We start from the raw sequence: 7743 nt of genomic DNA on the forward strand, positions 1-7743 counted from the left end.
CCATCTCCCGGCTCTGCACGCAGCCCTGGTCTCTGGAGGCCTCTGCTTCTTTGGGGGAATTCGGCTGTTCTGGGCTAATAGCACAAACTGAGCCTTCTGTCTGGAGAGGTCGCTTCCCTGTAGAAGGATGATGTCTTGTTCTTCTTCCTTCTAGCAGAGAAGTGGCCTAGCAGCAGAGCGGAGGACACAGTGGGTGCTGTGTTAAATAGAATTTTAGTGTAAGAGATAAAGAAGTAATTTTAAATTTGGGCTAGCTGTAGGTAGCGATCCGTCCTCTCAGAGCAGCATCTCCTCTTGGTTCTGTAGCATCAAAGCCCAGCTGAAAGCCTGCTGTGGTAAGCAGGAAAACCTCCATCAGTTTCTGTAAGATCTGGATCAGGCCCTGTATTTACTATGAAATTTGATTTGACTTGCCAATATTGTAGTTAACTGATTCTGTAAGTGGATGTAGTATGAACTGATAAAAGGAGCCATCCTGATGGCTTTCTTCGCTTTGTTACCCTAATGGACCCTGTCACTGTCCCTCTCTTACTGTTTACAGAACACAGAGCAGTTGCCTGGGACTTGCAGGCGCTGGCACATGCTGCCACTTCATACCCCGTTGCGGGAGCTGCGCTGCACGTACTGGGGGGGCCATAGAAAGCCTGTTCTAAGGCTGGACGCTGCCTGTTTCCTCCCATTCTCTGACCTTTTCCTGAAGAATCTGGCAACTAGGACCCAACTAGTTACCTGCAGCACTGAAAGAGCCCACCCTGCTAGCGTGACCATGGTGCTTTCCAGTGTGCCTGGCCTGGAAGCACGAGGCAGCTGCCTGTGTGAAACGTACCTGGTGAAGCTGTTCTCTTGTGGTGGCCTCGTGCAATAACCTCACCTTCCTGGTGAGGGGCCTGAGAAAGAGCAGGACTGAACCTGTTCTCATGGAGAAGGGGCCTTCTTGTCATTAAGGAGTGGGGCAAAGCAGGGCGAGGGGTGGCGGGGGCTGGCGTAGGAACTGGCCCCAAACTTGCGCCTCTCAGCATGGGTGCTGCTGTGCCTGGGCCTGAAGCGCCTAGTGTTCTCTGGGGTGTGATGGTTTCTGTTTTGTAGCTGAGCTGCTCTTAAAGCCTTGTGGGACCGAGTGAGCTTTTTCTGTAACGCCCTGTTCCCTTTCTTTTTTGAGCCTCTTTCCATATGCGACTCTGACGTTTCAGGTGCAAGATGCGACGCTGCAGGTGTGAAGCCGTCAGCTAACCCTGCAGCAGAGGGAAGGCCTCCATTCATCCGCTGTCTTTCCTCTCGGGATGAGGCGATTAGTCTGAATATCTGGTTTTTGCACAAATTTCTCTGGGAATATCCCACGCAGGAAAAGTGCTCTGAGTCACTGACAGCCTGTCAGCATTACGAAGAATTTCCATGGTTCCTCCCAGTGCCCTTTACTCCTGATAGGAAAAAGGAAGTTTTCCTCCGGAAGAGCAGGACTCCTGAGTAAAAGGAATAGCTAAAAGTAATAAGCTCCTGCTCAGTCCTTGCTGCTGGCTGGCTGGGCTTCACCCTGCGTTTAACTGCAGTAACGCCTTCCAGAGACTGGGAATCAGAAAGTTAAAAGAGGTCCAGAAGGAACCAGGGCTGCTGGTGTGGAGTCTGGAGTAACACCAGCAGCGCTGCCAGCGGAACTGCTTGTGTTTGCAAGACACAATGTTTGGGCAGGGAAATCCTCTCTGTTTTCAGAAAGCACCTGTAATCTGAACACAGACGTGGCTTTCTGGCTTCCTAGCCAATGTGGGTGACAAGAAGCACAGACCTTATCACTTGCTGAACAGGTCAAACCCACTACGTGACCTGGGGGAGCTGCTGTCAATGATTCCTCTGCATCATGCTCCAGTTGCAGGCTAATGAGGAGCAGTGCTGACTAAGAACTGCCATCTTTGGTTGAGACACATCAGGAATGCTAACATTTACTTACCTGCAGCAGCAGGATTTGGGAAGGTGCCGCAGAAGGAGGAGAGCGGTAGCCAGCCTGCTAACGTGGTCTGGACGTGTGCCTCCCAGACTGGGTACGGAGCACGTGAAAGACAAAGGTGTGAAACGCAGCTGACACATGGGCACGGGCCAGTCTTTGTATCACCTTTGTCAGCGCTGTCATACTGCAACGGCAAGAACTACCACATGGGGTTTTTTAATGTACAACCTTAAGCACGTTTTCTTTGTGTGCAAGCGGAGTACAGGCAATAAAGAAATGCTGTCTTACAAATGCTTGTGTTGAGAGATTTTTTTTCAGGTGCCACAGGAGATCCAGCCTCTCTTCTTCAGTCCCTGAGAGCAGCACAGCCCCCCCGGCTCACTGAGCAGGGAGTGCTGAGGAGCCTGTCCCCCATGGCATACAAACGGGAGGTTTATCAGTAGGGATAGAGTTGATCAGGAACCCCTGTCTTGGAGGCAGCACAGCAGCATCTCATCTCCAGTCTTCTTTTTTTTACTTCTTTCAAGCAGCCAGAGTCCAGCTGATCAGGGAAGGAGAAAAAGGAGAGCTGCTTCCCCAGTGTCTGGGGGCAGTGTAGTGCTTCCAGAGAGGGCATGTTCTCACCTTGTCCCTCTATTTGTAGAACCAAACATTTATTTCAATAATGTCCCACGCACCCTTTTCACTAGAGTTAGCAATCTGTTTGCTTTTAATCCCTGTGCCCTGGCATGGCTCCAGCTGGATGTTTGTGCATTACAGAACTAACCTCTCTGCAGCTTTGACCAAAGAAATTATTACTCACTTCCCCTGCTACAGCTTGATAGCACAGCTAGCTCATGGTAACATCTTTTTTTAGCAGGAACAGGGTGGACTTTTGTTTCAACCCCGACAAAGCAGCACAGAGTTTGAGCAGGTTGCGCTCGGATCACAGTAAGCACCAGGGTGGCTTTTGCTACTGGGTGGTCTTTTGTTGTCTCTCTGCACAATGTTTAATTGGCCTGTTGGAAGATCCAGACACAGTCTTTAAACCTGAGACGAGCCCCAAACTAGACCAGACTTTCCACAAAATTGCTAATTTCACTGCAGCCCCCTGGTTTTTGTCAGAATCTCTCCTGCCTCTGAACAGAAGCCCTGGGAGCAAGGGACTGCTGGAAACTGCAGCGTGAATAAAAAGCAAATAATGGGGATATCCTGAGGTGGCGTGAGCCGAGGGAGAATGCAAAACAGACTCTGCCCAGGGGCTTGGCTGCAGTCTCTCAGTGGACAGGTGACTTTTTTGCACATAACCTGTAGGGCATTTTGGAATCATATCACAAGAAAGTACTCATAGCCTGGGAAGCCTTATCCTGGCACACACCACAGTGTGGCTGGGTACGCAATTGGATGTAGGGGCAAAGGCGAAAAAAACAGCTGCCCTGATAAGCAGCTGCGATCCCACAAAGCTCTGCACGCGGACTCCACTCTCGCTTGACTCTTTCCTGCTGATATGCTAAGGACAAGCATAACAGGATTAGCCTGACAGCATCTCTTTGAAAAGCCAAAACAGAGCTGAAGAGAGAGCATTAAGACACACTATTAAAGGGTTTCCCTCAGGTTAAATGCAGGAATTGCAAAGGTTTGGGATGTTGTTTTCTTCTACCCCTTTTATTCCAGCAGCCTGAACTCCAAGGGACAGTTTCCATTTACATGCATTTAATCAGTTCCTGCTATGGGGACCATGCAGTCTTTCACACATTATTTTCTGTCCTGCCACCTTCTTCTGTGTCTTTTCATGCTTTTTTGACTTGTTAATTGCTTAGTCCATATATATATTGACCAAGTACTTAAGCTCCAGGTATAAACATATCTCGTAGCTCACGCTACACACCTTTAAATGCTCTATTTGGAAATCTCCCGCTCAGCACCAATTGACCCACATTCCTGCAGTTCAGAGCTTCATTACCTCTTTGAGCCACCGTCAATTTGCTCGTTACTTATCTGGCTGTTTATGTGTCACAGGGAAATTTCAGTTGGTGCAGCTACAATAACCTGGCTCCGCACTCTTCAGCCCTGCAAGGCACGCTTTATAGGCCTGTCAAGCCAGGTGGTTTAATAAGGCCCCGTTCCTGCAAACAGCACAAGCGTAGCTGTGCGCTGTCTCTGGAATTACTAGTCTGCAGGAGACCTGACCAGGCAAAACCAGCTTTTTTTTCAAGGTAAACATGTATCTCCAGTAAATATATACAACTCCAGTAATAAGCTGAGGACTGGGAGGTGGGGGGTCCTGTGGTGTCTCCCACCTTTACCCGCAGGTTTTTGCCAGCACACAGTGCCACGCTGGCAGCAGTTGTGCCTAATCATGCCCACTGGCTGACCCAAATCTGCCAGTGCAGGGGGGTTACGTTCTCTCCTGTTTGTACCTGAAACCTCTGGACACGGCAAGCAGGCAGCACCCAGTGCGGCTGGCTGCCCAGGGCCACGGAGGGCTCTTGCTGCCTCCTGGCTCTGCCCCACGCCCCTTGCAAGAAACCTCTCGGCGTGCGTGAGCTGGTCCCCCAAAGCTCGATGTGGTCACCGGGCTCTCAGCTACAGCTCGGGTGGGATCCCGGTGGGCGGAGAAGCGGGGAGTTGGTTTGCTCATGGGGAAGGATGAAGTGATTTTGAGTTGCGCACGTGGGCAGGGGAGGGGACATGTTGCCGTTGACACAACCACCCAGGAGGCCCTAAACTGCCCTTTTCCTTTCCTCCCGGCTCAGATCCCTTGTTTTCGCACCCACACCTACCAAACCCCGGAGGCCGCCGAGGGTCTCTCTGCGGGGCTGTTGCTTAGCATGGAGGTATTTGGGCTGAAGTTGAAATGAGGTAATGGAAGGATGAGGCAATGTGCCAGTCAGGGCTTGATCTTGAGTTACAGGGCGTTTCATGGAAAACTCTTTAACGAGCAGGTCTGACGCCTTAAAAAAAAAAAAAAAAGAAAGAAAGAAAGAAAAAAGAAGAGAAAGAAGCTCCGGCTCAAGTTTGCTGCAATGTGCGGCCAGCGGCAGTGGAAAGGCCGGCGGCAGGCCCAGGTCGCGAGCGCCAGGGTCACTGCCGCCAGAGGCAGGGTTTGGCGGGCTGGCTCAGCACCAGCCGCCCCGGCCCGCAGACCTCGCACCTCGCCGAATCCCGGGGCGTTTTGTTTGGCAGGAAACGAGAAGCAGCACAACGGGCGAGCCCGGGCCGGGCCGGGCCGGGCCGTGCGGGAGGGCCCGGTGCCGGAGGGAGGCGCCCCCCGACGAGGAACCGCCCCGTGGGGTCGGGGCGGTGGCTCCTGCTGGGCGTCCCGGGCTGGGCTGGCCGCGCCGCCCTCCCGCCCTCCCTCCTTCCCTCCCTCCCTCCTTCCCTCCCTCCCTGCCTCAGAGCGCGGCAGGTCGGGGCGTGAGGCGGCGCGGCTCGCTCCGGTACGGCGCGGCTCGCTGCGGAGGGGTGAGGCGGGGCGCCCCCGAAATGGCGGCCGCCCGGGGAGGGCGGGCGGGCTGCCGTTGGGAAGCGGGGTGGGAGAAGGGGCTGGGGGCGGCATGGGGAGGCCGGGGCGACGGCGGGGGCGGCCGCTGACAGCCCGGCCGGGGAGAGGGGAGCAGAGCGCTGCCCGGGGCCGCGCTGATCGCCGCTGGGGCCGTGCGGGGCCGGTCTGTACCTGCCGGCGGCGGTGAAAGCCAGCGCTGTCGCAGCGCTGCTGTGCTTCCCCGGCAGCGCCCAGGTTCACAGCGGCTTGGCTTTTGCCTTTTTTTTTTTAAAAAAAAATTGTTTAAACTTGTTGCGGCGGGCGGTGGGGGTGTCAGAACCTTCGCAGTGCCCGCGCGTTAGGAAAGGTGTTCTGAATGCTGCCATAATCGTGTGGAAACTGTATTTACCTCCCTCTGCCTGTTGTTCAGTCTCCCTGTTGTACAAATACGACTTGGCCTTTATGTTGGGCTTGTAGGACCCTTGGAGGCGGAGGAGGGGGGGAGCGAGCCCTTGTTTACCACAAAACTCAGGCGACGTTCCGTTCCGTTCATTTTCTGGAAGCCAAGTCCGACGGGAAGCTGGTGGCGATGGATTATTGTTGGACCGCGGTGTTGCTTGCCATGAGGAATCTTTCCCAATAGCCTTTGCTCCTTGTCATCTCCTGAAGAATGTAAACTGGTGTAAATTAGAAAAAATCTTGACTTCCTGAGGGCTTTTGTAATCAACTGTTGCAGTATCCTGTTAGATTTTGGCAATGACATATCTTTATTTCAGGCTGCTCTGTAGCATCCCTTAAATTATGCTTCTTCACTTCCTTTGTTCCCCTGCAGCACTTCTTGGCTTGCTCTGAGAGTTCTCATGGTGTCTGCTAGAAAAAGGAGTAATTAAAATGGCATCACCCATCAGAGGCGATGCCCAGTGGTGGCCATTTTGTCAAAACAGTTTTGAAACAAGTCCCTTTTGCCAAAAGGCATTTCCTTTTCCAGCTGCGAGGCCATTGCCTAGGTTCTTAGGGAAGCCTTTGGTGTGACAGGGTATCTCCTGCCTGGTGGTGTTGAGGCTGAAGGGTCTTGTCGTGTGTCACCAGTCAGACAAACATCCATCCCAGTCCTGCTGTGCGACTCTCACTACTACCAAAGATGACTGCCTGTGATCGAGAGTCTCTTCTGAGCTGTTGCTGAGCTCAATGGAGACAAGAAAAAGTCTATGTGAAAGTTTCAGTGTACTTAGATTCTCTGGAGGTGTTTGTGTGCCTAGGACAGCAGTTCACCATCTGCAAATTGTTGGAAGCTAGGCGGTGTTTGGGGTGGCATCACTTATACTTTACCTGAGGCATCTGGTGACAGGTCCCTGTCAAAGGTATAATGCTGGTTTGCATAGGTGGGTCTGGGTTCTGGCTTGCTACAGCCACTCTTAGGTACCAGTACATTGAGTCAGGTGTCCTTGGTGAAAGCTTGGGTTGTGAGTCGGAGGAGTTGGCAGCTTTTGAGCTCGTCCATGTAACTCCTGAGATGACATCCTTGCTCTGTAGTTTCCTGATGATGTCTTTGAGTTCCCAACCTGGATGTCTTTCTGTTCATATGTTGTGTTTCTGCAAAAAGCATGTTTTATTCCAAACTGTTGCATATATTGATTGGCCTGTGGCTTCTTTTAAATAACGGCTTACCTTCTTGGTGGAGTCCTCCTGCAGTGAAGGAGAATGACTCCACCAGTAGCCTGGTAAGAGTCCTGGCAGTCCCTGCTGTATGTTGACTCCAGTAAACAATAAGAACATGCCTTTTCAATGTGCTTGAGATAATGTCCCATGTGTGACAGCTCACTTTACTCTGGAATCTGAGGTGGTTGGTCTGTCCTGCGGTACGTTTTATGGGAGCTTAACAGTCAAGTTTTCATTCTCCCATCTCAAGGCAGGTGTGTTAAAGGAGGGTTTGTTCTTCATGCAGAGAGCAGAGCTGTAAGTAAGAGGAACTTTGACAGGCCGATTGGGGCTGTGGCTCTCCTCTTGGATCTAATACAAAAGCCATCTTCTGAGTAAGCAGGGAATACTGACCCAAGAAGATTTTTCTCCAATGCTTTAGCTCCCTGGCCCCCTTCTGCAGAAGTAAGTCTTACACCAGTTTGGAAGTGGGCAGGACTCTGAGGCTTCTCTTCAAGTATAGTAAAGCACACACAGATGAAGTCTTGGCTTTGAGAAGGGTATTTCAGTGCAGCCTCTGAAAGCTTGTGTAGATGAGTGTGAGAGATTCTTCAGCAAGGGGGTGGAAGAAAGCTGCTTGTATTCCCTTGTCAAGCAAAAATGCTAGGTGGGATTGGCTGATGGAGAGCTATCTATCCCCATT

This window comes from Leptosomus discolor, chromosome 12, assembly GCF_034619465.1.
Source record: "Leptosomus discolor isolate bLepDis1 chromosome 12, bLepDis1.hap2, whole genome shotgun sequence".
Lineage (NCBI taxonomy): Eukaryota > Metazoa > Chordata > Aves > Leptosomiformes > Leptosomidae > Leptosomus > Leptosomus discolor.